The following is a 25,656-nucleotide window of genomic DNA, read 5'->3' on the forward strand; positions in this document are numbered from 1 at the left end:
TCCGGTCTAACTGTAGGACGGTGGTATATGGTTCAGATCCGGTCTAACTGTAGGACGGTGGTATATGGTTCAGATCCGGTCTAACTGTAGGACGGTGGTATATGGTTCAGATCCGGTCTAACTGTAGGACGGTGGTATATGGTTCAAATCCGGTCTAACGGTAGGACGGTGGTATATATTCAAAACCGGTCTAACTGTAGGACGGTGGTATATATTCAAATCCGGTCTAACGGTAGGACGGTGGTATATGGTTCAGATCCGGTCTAATGGTAGGACGGTGGTATATGGTTCAGATCCGGTCTAACGGTAGGACGGTGGTATATATTCAAATCCGGTCTAACTGTAGGACGGTGGTATATGGTTCAAATCCGGTCTAACTGTAGGACGGTGGTATATGGTTCAAATCCGGTCTAACTGTAGGACGGTGGTATATGGTTCAAATCCGGTCTAACTGTAGGACGGTGGTATATGGTTCAAATCCGGTCTAACGGTAGGACGGTGGTATATGGTTCAAATCCGGTCTAACGGTAGGACGGTGGTACAGTATATGGTTCAAATCCGGTCTAACAGTAGGACGGTGGTATATGGTTCAAATCCGGTCTAACTGTAGGACGGTGGTATATGGTTCAAATCCGGTCTAACTGTAGGACGGTGGTATATGGTTCAAATCCGGTTTAACTGTAGGACGGTGGTATATGGTTCAAATCCGGTCTAACTGTAGGACGTCGGTATATGGTTCAAATCCGGTCTAACGGTAGGACGGTGGTATATGGTTCAAATCCGGTCTAACGGTAGGACGGTGGTACAGTATATAGTTCAAATCCGGTCTAACAGTAGGACGGTGGTATATTGTTCAAATCCGATCTAACTGTAGGACGGTGGTATATGGTTCAAATCCGGTCTAACTGTAGGACGGTGGTATATGGTTCAAATCCGGTCTAATTGTAGGAACGGTGGTATATGGTTCAAATCCGGTCTAACGGTAGGACGGTGGTATATGGTTCAAATCCGGTCTAATTGTAGGAACGGTGGTATATGGTTCAAATCCGGTCTAAAAGTAGGACGGTGGTATATGGTTCAAATCCGGTCTAACTGTAGGACGGTGGTATATGGTTCAGATCCGGTCTAACGGTAGGACGGTGGTATATGGTTCAAATCCGGTCTAACTGTAGGACGGTGGTATATGGTTCAGATCCGGTCTAACGGTAGGACGGTGGTATATGGTTCAAATCCGGTCTAACTGTAGGACGGTGGTATATGGTTCAAATCCGGTCTAACTGTAGGACGGTGGTATATGGTTCAAATCCGGTCTAACTGTAGGACGGTGGTATATGGTTCAAATCCGGTCTAACGGTAGGACGGTGGTACAGTATATGGTTCAAATCCGGTCTAACTGTAGGACGGTGGTATATGGTTCAAATCCGGTCTAACGGTAGGACGGTGGTATATATTCAAATCCGGTCTAACTGTAGGACGGTGGTATATATTCAAATCCGGTCTAACGGTAGGGCGGTGGTATATGGTTCAGATCCGGTCTAATGGTAGGACGGTGGTATATGGTTCAGATCCGGTCTAACGGTAGGACGGTGGTATATATTCAAATCCGGTCTAACTGTAGGACGGTGGTATATGGTTCAAATCCGGTCTAACTGTAGGACGGTGGTATATGGTTCAAATCCGGTCTAACTGTAGGACGGTGGTATATGGTTCAAATCCGGTCTAACGGTAGGACGGTGGTATATGGTTCAAATCCGGTCTAACGGTAGGACGGTGGTACAGTATATGGTTCAAATCCGGTCTAACAGTAGGACGGTGGTATATGGTTCAAATCCGGTCTAACTGTAGGACGGTGGTATATGGTTCAAATCCGGTCTAACTGTAGGACGGTGGTATATGGTTCAAATCCGGTCTAACTGTAGGACGGTGGTATATGGTTCAAATCCGGTCTAACTGTAGGACGGTGGTATATGGTTCAAATCCAGTCTAACGGTAGGACGGTGGTATATGGTTCAAATCCGGTCTAACGGTAGGACGGTGGTACAGTATATGGTTCAAATCCGGTCTAACAGTAGGACGGTGGTATATTGTTCAAATCCGATCTAACTGTAGGACGGTGGTATATGGTTCAAATCCGGTCTAACTGTAGGACGGTGGTATATGGTTCAAATCCGGTCTAATTGTAGGAACGGTGGTATATGGTTCAAATCCGGTCTAACGGTAGGACGGTGGTATATGGTTCAAATCCGGTCTAATTGTAGGAACGGTGGTATATGGTTCAAATCCGGTCTAAAAGTAGGACGGTGGTATATGGTTCAAATCCGGTCTAACTGTAGGACGGTGGTATATGGTTCAGATCCGGTCTAACGGTAGGACGGTGGTATATGGTTCAAATCCGGTCTAACTGTAGGACGGTGGTATATGGTTCAGATCCGGTCTAACGGTAGGACGGTGGTATATGGTTCAAATCCAGTCTAACTGTAGGACGGTGGTATATGGTTCAAATCCGGTCTAACTGTAGGACGGTGGTATATGGTTCAAATCCGGTCTAACTGTAGGACGGTGGTATATGGTTCAAATCCGGTCTAACGGTAGGACGGTGGTACAGTATATGGTTCAAATCCGGTCTAACTGTAGGACGGTGGTATATGGTTCAAATCCGGTCTAACTGTAGGACGGTGGTATATGGTTCAAATCCGGTCTAACTGTAGGACGGTGGTATATGGTTCAAATCCGGTCTAACGGTAGGACGGTGGTATATGGTTCAAATCCGGTCTAACGGTAGGACGGTGGTATATGGTTCAAATCCGGTCTAACGGTAGGACGGTGGTATATGGTTCAAATCCGGTCTAACTGTAGGACGGTGGTATATGGTTCAAATCCGGTCTAACGGTAGGACGGTGGTATATGGTTCAAATCCGGTCTAACTGTAGGACGGTGGTATATGGTTCAAATCCGGTCTAACTGTAGGACGGTGGTATATGGTTCAAATCCGGTCTAATTGTAGGACGGTGGTATATGGTTCAAATCCGGTCTAACTGTAGGACGGTGGTATATGGTTCAGATCCGGTCTAACTGTAGGACGGTGGTATATGGTTCAAATCCGGTCTAACTGTAGGACGGTGGTATATGGTTCAAATCCGGTCTAACGGTAGGACGGTGGTATATGGTTCAAATCCGGTCTAACTGTAGGACGGTGGTATATGGTTCAAATCCGGTCTAACTGTAGGACGGTGGTATATGGTTCAAATCCGGTCTAACTGTAGGACGGTGGTATATGGTTCAAATCCGGTCTAACTGTAGAACGGTGGTATATGGTTCAAATCCGGTCTAATGGTAGGACGGTGGTATATGGTTCGAATCCGGTCTAACGGTAGGACGGTGGTATATGGTTCAAATCCTGTCTAACGGTAGGACGGTGGTATATGGTTCAAATCCGGTCTAATTGTAGGAACGGTGGTATATGGTTCAAATCCGGTCTAATTGTAGGAACGGTGGTATATGGTTCAAATCCGGTCTAATTGTAGGAACGGTGGTATATGGTTCAAATCCGGTCTAACTGTAGGACAGTGGTATATGGTTCAAATCCGGTCTAATTGTAGGAACGGTGGTATATGGTTCAAATCCGGTCTAACTGTAGGACGGTGGTATATGGTTCAAATCCGGTCTAACTGTAGGACAGTGGTATATGGTTCAAATCCGGTCTAATTGTAGGAACGGTGGTATATGGTTCAAATCCGGTCTAACTGTAGGACAGTGGTATATGGTTCAAATCCGGTCTAACTGTAGGACAGTGGTATATGGTTCAAATCCGGTCTAACTGTAGGACAGTGGTATATGGTTCAAATCCGGTCTAATTGTAGGAACGGTGGTATATGGTTCAAATCCGGTCTAATTGTAGGAACGGTGGTATATGGTTCAAATCCGGTCTAATTGTACGAACGGTGGTATATGGTTCAAATCCGGTCTAACTGTAGGACGGTGGTATATGGTTCAAATCCGGTCTAACTGTAGGACGGTGGTATATGGTTCAAATCCGGTCTAACTGTAGGACGGTGGTATATGGTTCAAATCCGGTCTAACTGTAGGACGGTGGTATATGGTTCAAATCCGGTCTAACTGTAGGACGGTGGTATATGGTTCAAATCCGGTCTAACTGTAGAACGGTGGTATATGGTTCAAATCCGGTCTAATGGTAGGACGGTGGTATATGGTTCAAATCCGGTCTAACGGTAGGACGGTGGTATATGGTTCAAATCCTGTCTAACGGTAGGACGGTGGTATATGGTTCAAATCCGGTCTAATTGTAGGAACGGTGGTATATGGTTCAAATCCGGTCTAATTGTAGGAACGGTGGTATATGGTTCAAATCCGGTCTAATTGTAGGAACGGTGGTATATGGTTCAAATCCGGTCTAACTGTAGGACAGTGGTATATGGTTCAAATCCGGTCTAATTGTAGGAACGGTGGTATATGGTTCAAATCCGGTCTAACTGTAGGACGGTGGTATATGGTTCAAATCCGGTCTAACTGTAGGACGGTGGTATATGGTTCAAATCCGGTCTAACTGTAGGACGGTGGTATATGGTTCAAATCCGGTCTAATTGTAGGAACGGTGGTATATGGTTCAAATCCGGTCTAATTGTAGGAACGGTGGTATATGGTTCAAATCCGGTCTAATTGTAGGAACGGTGGTATATGGTTCAAATCCGGTCTAACTGTAGGACGGTGGTATATGGTTCAGATCCGGTCTAACTGTAGGACGGTGGTATATGGTTCAGATCCGGTCTAACTGTAGGACGGTGGTATATGGTTCAGATCCGGTCTAACTGTAGGACGGTGGTATATGGTTCAGATCCGGTCTAACTGTAGGACGGTGGTATATGGTTCAGATCCGGTCTAACTGTAGGACGGTGGTATATGGTTCAAATCCGGTCTAACTGTAGAACGGTGGTATATGGTTCAAATCCGGTCTAATGGTAGGACGGTGGTATATGGTTCAAATCCGGTCTAACGGTAGGACGGTGGTATATGGTTCAAATCCTGTCTAACGGTAGGACGGTGGTATATGGTTCAAATCCGGTCTAATTGTAGGAACGGTGGTATATGGTTCAAATCCGGTCTAATTGTAGGAACGGTGGTATATGGTTCAAATCCGGTCTAATTGTAGGAACGGTGGTATATGGTTCAAATCCGGTCTAACTGTAGGACAGTGGTATATGGTTCAAATCCGGTCTAATTGTAGGAACGGTGGTATATGGTTCAAATCCGGTCTAACTGTAGGACGGTGGTATATGGTTCAAATCCGGTCTAACTGTAGGACGGTGGTATATGGTTCAAATCCGGTCTAACTGTAGGACGGTGGTATATGGTTCAAATCCGGTCTAATTGTAGGAACGGTGGTATATGGTTCAAATCCGGTCTAATTGTAGGAACGGTGGTATATGGTTCAAATCCGGTCTAATTGTAGGAACGGTGGTATATGGTTCAAATCCGGTCTAACTGTAGGACGGTGGTATATGGTTCAGATCCGATCTAACTGTAGGACGGTGGTATATGGTTCAGATCCGGTCTAACTGTAGGACGGTGGTATATGGTTCAGATCCGGTCTAACTGTAGGACGGTGGTATATGGTTCAGATCCGGTCTAACTGTAGGACGGTGGTATATGGTTCAGATCCGGTCTAACTGTAGGACGGTGGTATATGGTTCAAATCCGGTCTAATGGTAGGACGGTGGTATATGGTTCAGATCCGGTCTAACTGTAGGACGGTGGTATATGGTTCAAATCCGGTCTAATGGTAGGACGGTGGTATATGGTTCAAATCCGGTCTAATTGTACGAACGGTGGTATATGGTTCAGATCCGGTCTAACTGTAGGACGGTGGTATATGGTTCAGATCCGGTCTAACTGTAGGACGGTGGTATATGGTTCAAATCCGGTCTAACTGTAGAACGGTGGTATATGGTTCAAATCCGGTCTAATTGTACGAACGGTGGTATATGGTTCAGATCCGGTCTAACTGTAGGACGGTGGTATATGGTTCAGATCCGGTCTAACTGTAGGACGGTGGTATATGGTTCAAATCCGGTCTAACTGTAGGACGGTGGTATATGGTTCAAATCCGGTCTAATTGTAGGAACGGTGGTATATGGTTCAAATCCGGTCTAATTGTACGAACGGTGGTATATGGTTCAGATCCGGTCTAACTGTAGGACGGTGGTATATGGTTCAGATCCGGTCTAACTGTAGGACGGTGGTATATGGTTCAAATCCGGTCTAAAAGTACACTAGATTAAAGAGGATTCTTTTTCACACACTGTTGATCTTAATTTGCTTTGTTGTTTTTTTTCGGAACCAGAAACTAAATAAGATAAAGAAAATTGTTGACTGCAATGCACTGTAGCGAGGTGCAGATCCCGAAATAGGAAAGGTATTTTTGTCATTATAGGTATGTGTATACTGTTTGTAAACAGAAGCACGAGGTCGAAGAAGGGGGCGTTTTCATATAGGTCAAAGGTTAGTAATCACGTATCGGTGTACAGTTAGCTATAACATGTACGTGCTGGAGGTGTTAATGTAGAGTACAGATGACTACTGTACAGCCATTCCAGTCATTGCGGTCAAAGTTATCACTTTATTTTATTGCAAAATGTAAACAAATATATATGCTAGAATATAAATAAATGGATGGTTTCAGTGTTCCCTGGTTTTGTGAAGGAACTTTTAAACTTGACTTATTGATTTGATTTTTCTTCGGGAACATGTTATCCGACATACACCGGGGCGGAAACACGACGTGTCAGGTTTTTCTGAATTACTGAAATTCAGGATCGTCTTTTGTAGTGTCGTCCGTCGTCCGGCGTCTGGCGTCCGTCGTGCGTAGCGAGTCGTAAACAATTTACATTCTCAATTTCTTCTCAATAACCAACAGGCCAAGAGACCTGATATCGAGTCTATAGCATGCTAAGATGAAGGGCTACCAAGTTGGTTCATATGAATGACCTTGACCTTCATTCAAGGTCACAGAGGTCAAATATGCTAAAAGGTTTAAACGACTTCTTGATAACCAAAAGGCCCAGCGGTCTGATATTAGGTCTGTGGCATGCTTGGATGAAGTGATACCAAGTTTGTTCAAATGGATGACCTCCACCATCATTCATGGTCATAGAGGTCAAATATGCTAAATATGTCAAAACTTTTTTTTTTTTTTTTTTCTTGGGTTTTGGGGTGTTTTTTTTTTTTTTTTTTGCCTTTTTTTGTTTTTCCTTTTTTTTTAATTGAAGAAATGAAAACGAGTAAACGATTAATTTGTCAAACTGATATATGTTTATTTAAGAGATATGCATGAAGGCGCAAGATGTTTACAAAATCATGGTATTTGATTTATACAAATTGTATGTGTTTCGCCCTATCTACAGATTTGTTCCGATTATTTGAGTCAGTCTGTAGTCCCCACACCGGATGTTACTTCTTTGGGGGTGTGTACTTCGTGTCCTGGGGATTAAGTTGTCTGCTGTGGTTATCAGCGGCCTTCTGGTCTCCCTGGAAATGCTTGTCATAGCCTTTGTGTTCAGCATTGTTGGGGTTACATTGGTTTGAGTGGTTATCTAGGCCCTTTTGTGTGGGAACATTGCCATCCTTACTAGACATCGTGTCTTACTCTGTACAAGTGTCTGGAAATAACAAGTGGAATGGTTACTGGTTAGAACGAATAATCATACCCAGCCTAAACTGCTCTCCGGCAGGCGACGGCCACTGTAGTAATACAACTGTCACATACACACAATAACATAACCCGGGTTTCCTCTGACCCCACTCCGATGATAGGGACAGTTGTCTTATTGGTTATTGTGTGTATTGGGTAGTTGTATTGTCGGAGTGGGGTCAGAGGAACCTCTTCATCCTTTGCAAAGATTGGGTTATGAAGATAACCAGAAAGAACAACAAGAGTGAGTTCACATGGATTATGTCATAGATGTTAGAGGACGACGCCATCATGACATCCAAGACAAGATCAATGATATGGATACCACTAGAAAACAATTTGGGCTGAACATCAATACCAACAAAACCAAGATACTAAAGGTCAACCCAAAGTCAAATAAGCCGATCAAACCTGATACCACCCGCATAGAAGAAGTGAATGACTTTGTCTACCTTGGAAGCATGATAGCCTCACACGGTAACTCTGAGGTAGAGATGAAAGCCCACATCGCAAAGACCAGAAGATCATAGACATGATTGAACAACATCAGGATATCGACCAAGATCAACACCACACACCAAGCTGAACAACATCAGGATATCGACCAAGATCAACACCACACACCAAGCTGAACAACATCAGGATATCGACCAAGATCAACACCACACACCAAGCTGAACAACACCACACACCAAGCTGAACAACATCAGGACATCGACCAAGATCAACACCACACACCAAGCTGAACAACATCAGGACATCGACCAAGATCAACACCACACACCAAGCTGAACAACATCAGGATATCGACCAAGATCAACACCACACACCAAGCTGAACAACATCAGGATATCGACCATGATCAACACCACACATTTAGCTGAACTACATCAGATTATCGACCAAGATCAACACCACACACCAAGCCGGACAACATCAGGATATCGACCATGATCAACACCACACACCAAGCTGAACAACACCACACACCAAGCTGAACAACACCACACACCAAGCTGAACAACATCAGGACATCGACCAAGATCAACACCACACACCAAGCTGAACAACACCACACACCAAGCTGAACAACATCAGGACATCGACCAAGATCAACACCACACACCAAGCTGAACAACATCAGGACATCGACCAAGATCAACACCACACACCAAGCTGAACAACATCAGGATATCGACCAAGATCAACACCACACACCAAGCTGAACAACATCAGGACATCGACCAAGATCAACACCACACACCAAGCTGAACAACATCAGGACATCGACCAAGATCAACACCACACACCAAGCTGAACAACATCAGGACATCGACCAAGATCAACACCACACACCAAGCTGAACAACATCAGGACATCGACCAAGATCAATACCACACACCAAGCTGAACAACATCAGGACATCGACCAAGATCAACACCACACACCAAGCTGAACAACATCAGGACATCGACCAAGATCAACACCACACACCAAGCTGAACAACATCAGGATATCGACCATGATCAACACCACACATTTAGCTGAACTACATCAGATTATCGACCAAGATCAACACCACACACCAAGCCGGACAACATCAGGATATCGACCATGATCAACACCACACACCAAGCTGAACAACACCACACACCAAGCTGAACAACATCAGGACATCGACCAAGATCAACACCACACACCAAGCTGAACAACACCACACACCAAGCTTAACAACATCAGGATATCGACCAAGATCAACACCACACACCAAGCTGAACAACATCAGGATATCGACCAAGATCAACACCACACACCAAGCTGAACAACACCACACACCAAACTGAACAACATCAGGATATCGACCAAGATCAACACCACACACCAAGCTGAACAACATCAGGATATCGACCAAGATCAACACTACACACCAAGCTGAACAACACCACACACTAAGCTGAACAACATCAGGACATCGACCAAGATCAACACCACACACCAAGCTGAACAACATCAGGATATCGACCATGATCAACACCACACACTTAGCTGAACTACATCAGAATATCGACCAAGATCAACACCACACATCAAGCCTGACAACATCAGGATATCGACCATGATCAACACCACACACCAAGCTGAACAACATCAGGATATCGACCAAGATCAACACCACACACCAAGCTGAACAACACCACACACCAAGCTGAACAACATCAGGATATCGACCAAGATCAACACCACACACCAAGCTGAACAACACCACACACTAAGCTGAACAACATCAGGATATCGACCAAGATCAACACCACACACCAACCTGAACAACATCAGGACATCGACCAAGATCAACACCACACACCAAGCTGAACAACACCACACACCAAGCTGAAAAACATCAGGATATCGACCGAGATCAACACCACACAACAAGCTGAACAACATCAGGATATCGACCAAGATCAACACCATACACCAAGCTGAACAACACCACACACCAAGCTGAACAACACCACACACCTAGCTGAACAACACCACACACCAAGCTGAACAACACCACACACCAAGCTGAACAACACCACACACCAAGCTGAACAACATCAGGATATCGACCGAGATATTTAAAATCAACAACCTACGGGTCCGTCTTTATTGTGTAAGGTCATGGAAGTCGAGAAAACCAACAGCATCATTAACAAGCTAGTTGTTTTCCAGAGTAGATGACTACGCAGAATCGTGTGGATATTCTGGCCTCGTACCATCTCAAATACAGACATATGGAGAACACATACTATACCCTTGTCACAGGAAATAAGGCTAAGAAGGTGACGCCACGTGGATTGGACAGATGGATACCAACAGGGAAGAGAAAGTGCGAAGACCAAAGGAAACCCGGAAACAGTCGATTGAAAAGGAAATGAAAGTGTCAGGATGGACGTGGGGACATGTTCAATAATGGTCCCAGGACAGGCAGCATTGGAAATTTCTGGCGATGCCGAACGAAAAGGATTAAGTAAGTATATCAAAACTCTGGAATAACTTGCACAACACTGTAAGAAACTCAGTCCAACTAAATTACTTCAAGTCTGATGGAAAAAATTGACAGTGAATAATTTGTTAAGCAAACGTTTCGTAAAATATGAACCCAGAGTATTAGATGTTGTCCAGAGGAAATCGACTAACTCATTAGACTATGATATGTCCATAGCAAAGTTCATAAGGTTGGGTGATTGCGTGTGTGAGCATCAATGTGATGATTTTTATCACTTTCTTATTTGCATTCAAGGAGAGCCCTCACTATCAAACTAGAAAGGTTCTCTGTAAAGGTGTTGACCCCAATATCGCAGAAACTAGCCAAAGCTGCACTGCATTTACTGGGAAGAACCCCCCCCCCCCCCCCCCCCCCCCCCCCCAAATTAAAAAGTTTGAAAAACTTAACGACCACTCATTTTGTAAATAAATCATATTTGAACTAATTAACACACAATGGTTCAGTTCATACTCGTACTACGACTTAATGAAAAGCAAGGGTTACACATGTTCTATATAAAACATAGGGTTACACATGTTCTATATAAAATATAGGGTTACACATGTTCTATATAAAATATAGGGTTACACATGTTCTATATAAAATATAGGGTTACACATGTTCTATATAAAATATAGGGTTACACATGTTCTATATAAAATATAGGGTTACACATGTTCTATATAAAATATAGGGTTACACATGTTCTATATAAAATATAGGGTTACACATGTTCTATATAAAATATAGGGTTACACATGTTCTATCTAAAATATAGGGTTACACATGTTCTATATAAAATATAGGGTTACACATGTTCTATATAAAATATAGGGTTACACATGTTTTATCTGAAATATAGGGTTACACATGTTCTATATAAAATATAGGGTTACACATGTTCTATATAAAATATAGGGTTACACATGTTCTATCTGAAATATAGGGTTACACATGTTCTATATAAAATATAGGGTTACACATGTTCTATATAAAATATAGGGTTACACATGTTCTATATAAAATATAGGGTTACACATGTTCTATATAAAATATAGGGTTACACATATTTTATCTGAAATATGTAAGTCTGTTTTGGTCGTTATTGGTTGTATCAGAACTAGATTGTAAATCGATGAATTCAGACCATGATCAAAAGTAATTCACAGTGATTATAAATTAAAACAGGCGTAGAACAGTGTCTTATTCATTTGATGTAAAATTAAAACAAGCGGAGAATTTGATATGATAACAATCAAAACAGGCGAACAGTTCCTTATTCATTTGATATGGTACAATTTAAAACAGACGGATAACAGTGTCTTATTCATTGAATATAATAGTGTAAAACAGACGGAGAGCACTAATAAAACTTGACTAGATTTATTGACTGACATATTGTCCATTCTTTCATATAAAGCCTAGACAGGGAAGCCCTACAATCATTTAAACTATTTTGGTTATTGGAAAAAACATACACTTACCTTATCTTTAACTTGAAATTTTACGATCAGAAAATCGGAGATGAAAATCGGCGTTGGTATGGCGCATAAAAGGCACTTGCCTGCTATTTAACTGGAATCCCACGCATGCGTAGACAAGGTTTTACATGGAAATTTCCATGTCAGCTATGATTACAGCAGAACAGCTTGCTTCTAGTATCACTTTGTTTTGGCCTTGACTGTTATCTCTTATTACTTTCGTGTTAAATGTAGGTTTCCTTATTTATTTATTTATCCTTTTTTTTTTTTTGTTACTGGTAAACGATTGTGAAATGCATTTTTAAAGAGAAAAATATTCCATTTATTGAAATTCAGTGGTGCAGGAAAAAAAGAACATTTAAAAATGTTATTTACAAATCTATTTAGTCAAAGTAGATGGGTTGAACTATCCTGAGTTTCTGTTGAATTAAAACGTAAAGTTATTTAATACTAGTAAGCAAAAGAGACTATCGGCAAACCATTTACTAAAAGCATGTTATTTCAAGAGCTCTCTGACTGTACAGACAATAGACTTACGATTTGGAGAAGTGATGTATGTTTGTACAGACAATAGACTCACGATTTGGAGAAGTGTTGTATGTTTGTACAGACAATAGACTCGCGATTTGGAGAAGTGTTGTATGTTTGTACAGACAATAGACTAACTATTTGGAGAAGTGTTGTATGTTTGTACAGACAATAGACTCACGATTTGGAGAAGTGTTGTATGTTTGTACAGACAATAGACTCACGATTTGAAGAAGTGTTGTATGTTTGTACAAACAATAGACTCACGATTTGTAGAAGTGTGATATATTTTGGCGATTAACCAAGAAGAGATTGATTTAATACATTTTTTAAAGAACAAAAAATGTAGATATCTTCAGGTGGCAATGTTTTAGACAATCTAACACTTAAACTAATGTGTGATGAGTTAAGTTTACAAACTAATCTATCAATGTTTATGTACTTAAATGATCAGAACACCTTCTTTTCTTCACTCAAATTAAAACTATTCTGTTCCGCTGCACAGACTTAACATGAAATACCCCTTTCCTAAAAAAAGCCAAATCGATTTAATAGCATACATGGATAACGCATCTGAGAAAAACATTATGAATAATATCAAGAGGATACAGATAGTTGACTGATCATACATAAGGGAAGGAGGGGTTACAGAAGGATTCCTGTACAAAGCCATTCCCCCACTCGCTAAGATTCGTCAAACAACCGTAAAGATAAAAAAAAAGTGGTTGATCCATATAATTGAAGACATTCCATCTTACTATAAAGTGGTGTATCTATACATTTACTCAGTTACATATAATAATATATTAAATATAATATTCAATCTCACGGCCGTAAATTATTTTTAAAAAGTGTATACTTCTGAATTTTTCCATTCATGTATTCATGTCGAGATTCTGTAACACATTAAGGTGTTAACATTATTTGAAAATTGAAATTAAAAATGAATTATACATATTGGCCAAATATTAAAGAACTGCCAACAGAAAACATATCTAGACGAACTGGCATTGATTTACATATGCATGTATTACCTGTATTTATTTTACATCATTTATTTGATTTCTGGAAACACAGGCGAAAGTGAAACCTGCTTGCAATACCGGGAATTCTCTGGTCAGCCCATACGTTTGTTTTGTATGAATGGGTTTTTGCACGAACCAGTGTATTTTCAGTACGTTGTTTTAATAAGAAAAAGAAAAAAAGCAAAGCAATCGGAAAAATCTGCTCGACTACGCAAGGGGCCTAACAATCTGTAGCAATCTTGTCGGACACTAATATGTATTAATAGCCTTTATTGAAACAAATTACATGACTACTAATGTACAAGTACTGAGGTATGGGTTTTACGTCTTAAAATAGTAACGACATTGTTATGACGACGTTGTAGAGTTTTTGAAAACTTGAGACCTATATACATGTAAATATTTGTGTACCTCTTTGTTACGTATGCTATTCATAGGTTCCTGACGCATACGATAGGGAAAACACTATGCAATGCATATATATAAATATATATATATGTGTGTGTGCATAACATATTATTTTCCTATCTTATTCGTCAGGAACGTATGGACTATTGTAGACTGAAGCACTGCTAAGGTATTGTCTGTCCATTTAATGAATAAGCATTATACATATTTTAGAATTATGTTTTGTATTTGGTCCCACAAAACAATCAATTACCCTGGCGTTAGTCATTATACATACACATCATTTAAATATTATCCAATAGAGTACTGTTATCAACTCCGATATAGTTTCATTGAGATAATGTTTTGAAGGACATCCAATGTGTAAACATCTCAAACAGTGCATGCTACTTTTCGAGTACCGGCTACAAATAAAAAAAGGCCTACGCAATAGCGATATCTTTTCAAGGTCCTTTAAATCGCTCGAACCCGAATATTCCACGTATTTCTATTTCTTTGATTTTGCTTTCGATACACATAGCTTTATGAAAGTCCCAAATAACTTTTTGAAAGTTAAAAAAGGATACGATTGATGTATAAATAGATATATTTATGACTGACATAGTAAACAACAAATTGATTTATGTTTGACGTAGTAAACAAATTGATTTATGATTGATGTAGTAAACAAACTGATTATGATTGATGAAGTAAACAAATTGATTTATGTTTGATGTAGTAAACAACTTGATTTATGATTGATGTAGTAAGCAAATTGATTTATGTTTGATGTAGTAAACAACTTGATTTATGATTGATGTAGTAAGCAAATTGATTTATGATGTAACAAAAAAATGATTTATGATTGATGTAGTAAACAAATTGATTTATGATTGATGTAGTAAACAAACTGATTGATGATTGATGTAGTAAACAAATTGATTTATGATTGATGTAGTAAACAAATTGATTTATGATCGATGTAGTAAACAAATTGATTATGATTGATGTAGTAAACAAACTGATTATGATTGATGTAGTAAACAAATTGATTTATGATCGATGTAGTAAACAAATTGATTATGATTGATGTAGTAAACAACTTGAATTATGATTGATGTAGCAAACAAATTGATTATGATTTATTAAGTAAACAAATTGATTTATGGTTAATGTAGTAAACAAATTGATTTATGTTTGATGTAGTAAACAACTTGAATTATGATTGATGTAGCAAACAAATTGATTATGATTTATTAAGTAAACAAATTGATTTATGGTTAATGTAGTAAACAAATTGATTTATGCTTGATGTAGTAAACAACTTGAATTATGATTGATGTAGCAAACAAATTGATTTATGATTGATGTAGTAAACAAATTGATTTATGATTGATGTAGTAAACAACTTGAATTATGGTCAATGTAGTAAAAAAAACAAAACAAAAAGTAAACAAATTGAATTATGTTTAATGTAGTAAACAAATAGGTTTATGTTAAATGTAGTAAAAAAATATCATGATTGATGTGTAGTAAAATTGAATCGTGTTTAATACAGTAAACAAATTGTTTTATGATTGATGTACAGTTGTAAAAGATTGACTTATGATTAATGAAGTAAACGAATTGATTTATGCCTGATGTAATGAACAAATTTATTATGATTTATGAAGTAAACAGATTTATTATGATTAATGTAGTAAACAAATTTATTATGATTAATATACATGTAGTAAACAAATTGATTTATGATTGATGTAGTGAACAAACATATTGATTATGATTGATGTAGTAAACAAATTGATTATGATTGATGTAGTAAGCATTTTGATTTATGTTTGATGTAGTAAGAAAATTGATTTATGTTTGATGTAGTAAACAAATTGATTTATGATTGATGTAGTAAATAAATTGATTTATGATTGATGAAGTAAACAAACTGATTATGATTGATGTAGTAAACAAATTGATTTATGATTGATGTAGTAAACAAACTGATTATGATTGATGTAGTAAACAAATTGATTTATGATTGATGTAGTAAACAAATTGATTATGATTGATGAAGTAAACAAATCGATTTATGTTTGATGTGGTAAGCAAATTGATTTATGTTTGATGTAGTAAACAAATTGATTTATGATTGATGTAGTAAACAAATTGATTTATGATTGATGAAGTAAACAAATTGATTTATGTTTGATGTGGTAAGCAAATTGATTTATGTTTGATGTAGTAAACAAATTGATTTATGTTTGATGTAGTGTAGTAAATAAATTGATTTATGATTGATGTAGTAAACAAATTGATTTATGTTGAATGTAGTAAACGGTACAGATTTAGGATTTATGTAGTGAATAAGTAAATTTTGGATTGATGTAGTAAACAGATATATTTTGGATTGATGTAGTAAACAGATATATTTTGGATTGATGTAGTAAACAGATATAATCAGGGTCAATATATAACCTCTGCCCTCATGGCCAACAATGGCTCCCTAAGGTTACGGCCAGATATAGGCTACCCCAGGTAAACTGGACAATTCCATCATAACAAGTAAAATGTGGATTACTCGAAATAAGTCTCCTAGTTCCGGTACACATTACATCAACTCTGACATGAGCCTTACCATCCTGTTAAATGTTTAACATTCATATGATCAAATATTAACAAAAAATCATATTCCAGTCTCTTTAATCCTGCTCACAAAATCATCCCAAGTACATCTATAGGTTGAACAAAAAACACAAAAGATTAGTTAGCTCCTTTCAATATAAATTGAGGGTTCCATAGCAGATCCAAAAATGAATTTAACTATGTAAAACTGAAGACAATATACATTTGTATTACTGAAACTATATCCTTGTAGACATTTTCAAACCTGATAAAATAAACATCTTAAAATCTGTTCTTTTAAACTGCCATGCTATCGTTCAACCTTTTAATTTACAAATGACTTACGAACTAATAACACTTTCTATACAAAGGATTGTACAAAGTCACACAATATATTAACACCTTTCTATACAAAGATTGTACAAAGACATACAATATATTAACACCTTTCTATACAAAGACTGTACAAAGATACAGAAGATATTAACACCTTCTATACAAAGATTGTACAAAGACACAAGACATTAACACCTTCTATACAAAGGATTGTACAAAGACACAAGATATTAACACTTTCTATACAAAGGATTGTACAAAGACATACAAGATATTAACACCTTTCTATACAAAGATTGTACAAAGACACAAGATATTAACACTTTCTATACAAAGGATTGTACAAAGACACAAGATATTAACACTTTCTATACAAAGATTTGTACAAAGACACAAGATATTAACACTTTCTATACAAAGATTGTACAAAGACACAAGATATTAACACCTTTGTATACAAAGATTGTACAAAGATACAAGATATTAACACTTTCTATACAAAGGATTGTACAAAGACATACAAGATATTGAAACCTTTCTATACAAAGATTGTACAAAGACATACAAGATATTAAAACATTTCTATACAAAGATTGTACAAAGACACAAGATATTAACACTTTCTATACAAAGATTGTACAAAGACATACAAGATATTAAAACCTTTCTATACAAAGATTGTACAAAGACACAAGATATTAACACTTTCTATACAAAGGATTGTACAAAGACATACAAGATATTAACACCTTTCTATACGACGATTGTACAAAGATACACAAGATATTATAGTAACACTTTCAAAAAAATCAATATAGTAGAACCAAAATGAATTAAACAACTATGCAGCTGTTTCGTTCTTCTAGGTCTCGTTTAACAACTCGCAATTAACATAGAATATTGTCAAAATCTGGATGGATGTAAAAGAATCATAAGGTGGTTTCAAAAAACCTCCCATACTCATTTTTTTCAAATTTGCAGTATTGTTTTTTCTTCATAATCTAATTTTTATTCATTTTCTACAAATGCCATGTGCACGAAATAATACAACATTCACACATATACTCACACCTACTCAGTACATACCTAGACCTATATCTGTCAAGATTTATCACTGAGTACACTACATATATTCTCACTGGTATTCTGGGTGGTCGGATGGCAAAGTGGTTTACACACTTGCCTTTCACCTAGGCGACCGGGGTTCAATTCACCGATATGACGTTAACGGTATATATTTACATTTTTGTGGCAAAGCCACGATATAAACTAAGTAAAAAGATTTGCAGTCTATGTGAGCATAATTGGCACCCAAAACGTGACATCAATCCATGCCACACATGAATATATTCACCCACCGGAACTACTTGTAACTAACGTAAACATGGCTCTATGAAAAAAGCATAGGACTACGCCGTTTTTTTATGTTAATTAAAAAGTACCAAAAAGAAATTTCATACAATATTGTTACACAAATAATAAAAAGAATTGAACTGACTGTGTATTCGTATTATTTCAATGCACTTTTTTGTTTGCCAATCTGCACGTGACAAATGAATTTTGAAAAAATAGGCTGTTCCATTTGTCGAACCCCATTGACGAAGTCGCTGAATATTGGCATTCTTTATGCTAACTCAATTTTGATTTTCAAAAATAACAAAAACATATGTCGAGAATGTAAATATAAGCATTAAACCGTCTTTTTTGGTGTCTATGGTCGATATAGATGCCAGAGCTTTGTAAACAAACGTGTCATATTGTGCTAGCGCACAATATGACGTTTGTTTGCAAAGCTCTGGCATCTATATCGACCATAGACACGATATAGATGCCAGAGCTTTGTAAACAAGCGTGTCATATTGTGCTAGCGCACAATATGACGTTTGTTTGCAAAGCTCTGGCATCTATATCGACCATAGACACCAAAATAAAGAAAGTTTAATCCTTAAGGAGTAACCTGCCCAGTCACGTGAGTTTTTCCCATGGCTATCCCCTCGCGCGCTTCAATCCAGGTCAGCAAGTGTGATTATTAAAGTTGATACAACTTGTTTCACAATTGCTGTAAAATAAATTAACATATTTTCTCAAAACTCTCATATTTGTTCACACATACATAAATAAATACTCCATATTATTAATATAGATGATATATTAATATTAGCATATCATTTAATATCACAACACCTTTCCAAACATAACACCATTCATCCATCCGTTAACATTCACACATCCCTTAACATTCACACATCCGTTAACAGTCACACATCCCTTAACATTCATACATCTGTTAACATTCATACATCCCTTAACATTCATACATCCGTTAACATTCATACATCCGTTAACATTCATACATCCGTTAACATTCACACATCCCTTAACATTCACACATCCGTTAACAGTCACACATTCCTTAACATTCATACATCCGTTAACATTCACACATCCCTTAACATTCACACATCCGTTAACAGTCACACATTCCTTAACATTCATACATCCGTTAACATTCACACATCCCTTAACATTCACACATCCGTTAACAGTCACACATCCCTTAACATTCATACATCCGTTAACATTCACACATCCCTTAACATTCAGAATAAGCTATCCGATACACATGCAACGAGTATATACGCCATTTAGATAAAAACATTTCAACATTTTGTTACACACATACACACATCAATCAACATTCAGTAAATATAGAGTACATATAAATTCATCATATATAGTATGTCTTAATTATCATTGGAATAACATCCACACTAATCTACCCCACATACAGTATAACTCATGTCCATCCTTGTCAAACCTCATACACAATCTACCCTACATACAGCATAACTCATATCCACCCATGTCAAAACACATACACAATCTACCCCATATACAGTAAAACTTATATCCACCCGTGTCAAAACACATACACAATCTATCCCATATACGGTAAAACTTATATCCACCCATGTCAAAACACATACACAATCTACCCCACATACAGTATAACTCATATCCACCCATGTCAAAAACACACACAATCTATCCCACATACAGTATAACTCAGATCCACCCATGTCAAAACACATACACAATCTACCCCACATACATTATAACTCATATCCACCCATGTCAAATACACATACACAATCTATCCCACATACATTATACCTCATATCCACCCATGTCAAAACACATACACAATTTACCCAACATACATTATAACTCATATCCACCCATGTCAAATACACATACACAATCTACCCCACATACATTATAACTCATATCCACCCATGTCAAAAACACACACACAATCTATCCCACATACAGTATAACTCAGATCCACCCATGTCAAATACACATACACAATCTACCCCATATACAGTATAACTCATATCCACCCATGTCAAAAAACATACACAATCTACCCCACATACATTATAACTCATATCCACCCATGTCAAAAACACACAATCTATCCCACATACATTATACCTCATATCCACCCATGTCAAAACACATACACAATCTATCCCACATACATTATAACTCATATCCACCCATGTCAAAAAACATACACAATCTACCCCACATACAGTATAACTCATATCCACCCATGTCAAAAAACATACACAATCTACCCCACATACATTATAACTCATATCCACCCATGTCAAAACACATACACAATCAACCCCCATATACAGTATAACTTACATCCACCCATGTCAAAACACATACACAATCTATCCCACATACATTATAACTCATATCCACCCATGTCAAATACACATACACAATCTATCCCACATACAGTATAACTCATATCCACCCATATCAAAAACACATACACAATTTACCCAACATACATTATAACTCATATCCACCCATGTCAAAAACACATACACAATCTACCCCACATACATTATAACTCATATCCACCCATGTCAAAAACACATACACAATTTACCCAACATACATTATAACTCATATCCACCCATGTCAAAAACACACACACAATTTACCCCACATACAGTATACCTCATATCCACCCGTGTCAAAAAACATACACAATCTACCCCACATACATTATAACTCATATCCACCCATGTCAAAAACACACAATCTATCCCACATACATTATACCTCATATCCACCCATGTCAAAACACATACACAATCTATCCCACATACATTATAACTCATATCCACCCATGTCAAAAAACATACACAATCTACCCCACATACATTATAACTCATATCCACCCATGTCAAAACACATACACAATCTATCCCACATACATTATAACTCATATCCACCCATGTCAAAACACATACACAATCTACCCCACATATAGTATAACTCATATCCACCCATGTCAAAAACACACACAATCTACCCCACATACATTATAACTCATATCCACCCATATCAAAAACACATACACAATCTACCCCACATACATTATAACTCATATCCACCCATGTCAAAAACACATACACAATCTACCCCCACATACAGTATAACTCATATCCACCCGTGTCAAAACACACACAATCTACCCCACATACAGTATAACTCATATCCACCAATGTCCAAAAACATACACAATCTACCCCATATACAGTATAACTCATATCCACCCATGTCAAAACACATACACAATCTACCCCCATATACAGTAAAACTTATATCCACCCGTGTCAAAACACATACACAATCTACCCCATATACAATATAACTCATATCCACCCATGTCAAAACACATACACAATCTACCCCACATACATTATAACTCATATCCACCCATGTCAAAAATACACCCACACGTCCATGTATACCAACATAAAAAATGACATTTTACACCTATATATAAATATGCATGATATTACAATATTATAAGACATGTATGAAAACCTACTGATTCGTTTGTTTTGAATGTTTGGTGGTTCGTTGTCCCTACCGTTGTACTTTAACAAGTGGAATTCTCGGTTTGTTTTTATAGCGCATTAAAGTGACAGCCACCAGAAAAATGATTATGTTTTATTTACAATTGATAATCTCACCCAATGATGAACAACGACGAGTCCACATTCAAGGCAACAGATTACCGTGGAATTATGTTTCTAACACGAGAGATTTATAGCAAAGCAAATGCGAACAGTCATTGTAGTTAGAACTTTTGAGACAAAAAAAGTCTGAGTATAAACTATCTCTAGAGTGTTTTGAACCTAGTAAAAGTAACATAACGAGATATTCATAATACCACGAAATATCAACAACTTGGGGCTACATACGAGTATTTAGAATACGGATTATTGACCCTAAATTGCAAATTTCCACTATCATTATAATTATAATTGGTCATGAAGTAATAACGACAGTGCGCTACATAACCAATTATCTATTTCCAGTAGTACACATCCGGCGAACATATGTTTGTTAGGATCCAGTACCGATATTGGACCATACCGCCATTATTACTGGCTAGACCCTATATTGATTGAAATGTCGTCACATACAAACAACTTTTCGTCGTTTGATATTGGTGTATCCCTAGTTTATATCTATGTCTCCGTTTATTTGAACATTAACAGCTAAGGTAGTAAGGTATAATATTTAGGAAGACACAAGAATATGTATCCTTATACTGACGACACTCACGTCAGCAGGGGAATCTCCGACTCTGTCTGAATTGTTTTGCTAGTGGTTGGAATGATTTAGGAATGTCTAGCTTTCTGTAATAGCCAAGATAATATAGCATGCTCTATATGTACGCACACATTCCCATCGTTCTGTACCATCACTCAAATGCTGTGATGTAACCTGGAGCCAACGACAACTGGTAGGTTCCACATGTTTTAGTCTCCAATCACTCTAAATCAAGCCAAGGAAAGGTAAGCGATGAAATCCATTTGATTCAGTTCTACTTTCGCTCTCAGAGCCAAACATTGGCTTTAGTCAGTCGAGCCTTCATTTGCTCTCTCATTATCCTGTCCTTGTTGTCTCTTTCTAATGTTCTTTAGTAGATTGTTCCTCAAATCTCATTCAAAACGTCACAATTCTAAACAGAGTCGCTACAACATCAGTGATACAATTTTATATTCAATGTGTCCGGAGAAAAGGCCAGTGCTTTAACCGCCCGTGATAGGATTCTACAATCCATCTTAGTTCTGTCAAAGTTTGCTTGCATAACTGAATGTTGACTCTGACAAGGCGTCTGGATATGAAGGCATACTAGCATAGAGACCTGGTGCCACTAACAATGGTAGGACATCTCTGAAGTCACCGTCAACGACTACATTGTCATCTGGTTCTAGCTACGTCAGTTTTACATGATTTTTTTTGTTATTGACACATCATTTTCACTTCCAGAGAATAGTCTTACTATGTCTATAATGTAGCCATCAGGCAGGGCAATGCTGATGAATTTGAGGTAATTACGCTTCTTCCGACCACAGTAGAATATTCTCTGGTGCTTATGATCGAAACTTTTTAGGATATATATGTACGTACCATCTAGTATGGCAGTGGCCTTTCCCCAAAAATATTTCTGAAAAGACAGTGTTGTGTCCAAGTAACTGTTCTATGGTCAAGTGGTCTGGACCTAGAAACATTGGTACTGAATTGGTCTAATGCCTACACTATGATTCAAGGTTTTAGATACACTAGATTTAGAAATACCAAATACAGAAAGACACTGATTCCAGGAAATATCAGTTTTACCTAAAACAGTAATAGAGAATCGTGTGTGGTCCTCTTGCATATACCAGAAGAATGAAATCGGGCACAGTGAGAGCGGATTTTGAGGAACTGATCCATGGACCAACCAATCAGAGTCTCATAGATAAGAAAACATTAGTACAAATACTGACTCTTTCTGACAGAATATGCGACACTGCTAACAGGCCATTGATTATTTCAGACGATTTTGTAGGTAACTGATTCTCACCCCTCTAGCACAGCCACTGTAGAAGGATTAGCCAGTTAGGTGACGAGTTAGGTGACGAGTAAACGGGAGATGAAGCTGGACGCCATAGAGTAGATCAGGTGGTGTCTAATTTTTAATTTCAAACAATTTTATTGACAAAAATACAATTGTCAAAGGGATTAGACGTCAGGCATTGCCTATATAAGTCTTCTCCCTAAGAACAACACAGTGGTACAAAATACAGACATTCATTAACAGTACATACACAAAACATAACAAAACAAAAATAGTCATCTAAATTAAAATGTATTCAATTGAAGGGAGATAACTCCAATATGATTATCATACTTAAATGAGATTTAAATGGTGTAAGAAAATAAATATATAATTCAAATTTTTCATGAACATAATAACTTGAATAAATGATTCTATTTTTAGTTGGTGATTATATTTTGCAAATATTTAGTGAAATTGTTGCCCGCTCCACATACAGATACAGGCCAAGGACTGTCCATTTCACATTAAGTAGGCCATCCACTGATGAGGAAGGAGACACAACTACACAAAGCAGTTTTCTTTTTAAAAGGAATCAGGGTTTATTTAGTATTTTCGTTTCAATGGGACGTTGTTTTAAAAATTCATATTGGAGTTTCACTTCATGAGAATAAAAAAAAAGACAACATGTAAATAATAAGTTGAAATGAATAATTCATAACAATATGTATTATATTATTCAGTCTATTATAGAATTATGAAAGTATTGAAATATTTAAATAATGAATATACCCATTGAAAATCTCGAAATGGAATTCATGTACATGTGTATTGTTTAAATTTATAAATTTAATTGTATCAAAAAAAGTGATTGTTTTTTATTAGATGAATCTTTTTGAGCTTGAAATAAAGTTAGAGACAGCAGATAGAATATTCATATTTTCATTAACAGTACACAATTCACATCCATTCAAAAGGATATTTAATGAGAAGTGGTTATGATTTTCATTTTCATATATTATATTACTTATAGTATTATGTAAAGTGACACGACAATTAGTGAAGTTAACACAATTAAAGAAGAAATGCGATGATGCTTCAGGACCATGACCACACGAGCATACAGCAGATTCAGCAAGGTGATCTTTATATAGATCATAGTTTAAATTACTACACCTATTCCTCAGTTGACAAAGAATAATATTAATATGACGATTACCACTGTATTTGAAAACTTCAGTAGTTTTAGACTTAATCAGCTGACTGGAAGAAATGATTTTTTTTAAATTGAGAAAGAGATTGAATATTTTCAAGATTTGAAGCAATATTATTGAATTCATTAAGCATTGATGGAAAAAAGAATTAAAGTGGTATCTAGAGTTGGTATAAATGTGATGAGACACCGAAAACATTTATTGTGGGAACAACCCTTTCTTTACAGACATCACCCCTTGTTGAATCATTTGTATTCCAAATACTTTCAATATTGCAACTATAACAAAATATGGAAGTCCAATAACGAACTTAATTGCGTATACTAATTAACAAAACAGAACAAGGAACGTAGAAGAATCCTGGGCCAGATGGGTACTTAATGGGTCAAATGAAGTCTTTAGTTG

At 37.4% G+C, this 25,656-nt stretch overlaps 1 long non-coding RNA gene across 1 annotated transcript; it reads right to left on the bottom strand.

Moving 5' to 3' along the window:
* Positions 1–7,307: 7,307 nt before the first annotated feature.
* LOC117323885 lies at positions 7,308–12,354 on the bottom strand. Its single transcript, XR_004531848.1, has 2 exons — positions 12,221–12,354; positions 7,308–7,673 (listed from the first exon to the last, which is right to left on the bottom strand). It is a non-coding gene; the product is annotated as an uncharacterized LOC117323885 (long non-coding RNA).
* Positions 12,355–25,656: the final 13,302 nt, after the last annotated feature.

Source organism: Pecten maximus, chromosome 1, assembly GCF_902652985.1.
Source record: "Pecten maximus chromosome 1, xPecMax1.1, whole genome shotgun sequence".
NCBI classification, from domain to species: Eukaryota; Metazoa; Mollusca; class Bivalvia; order Pectinida; family Pectinidae; genus Pecten; species Pecten maximus.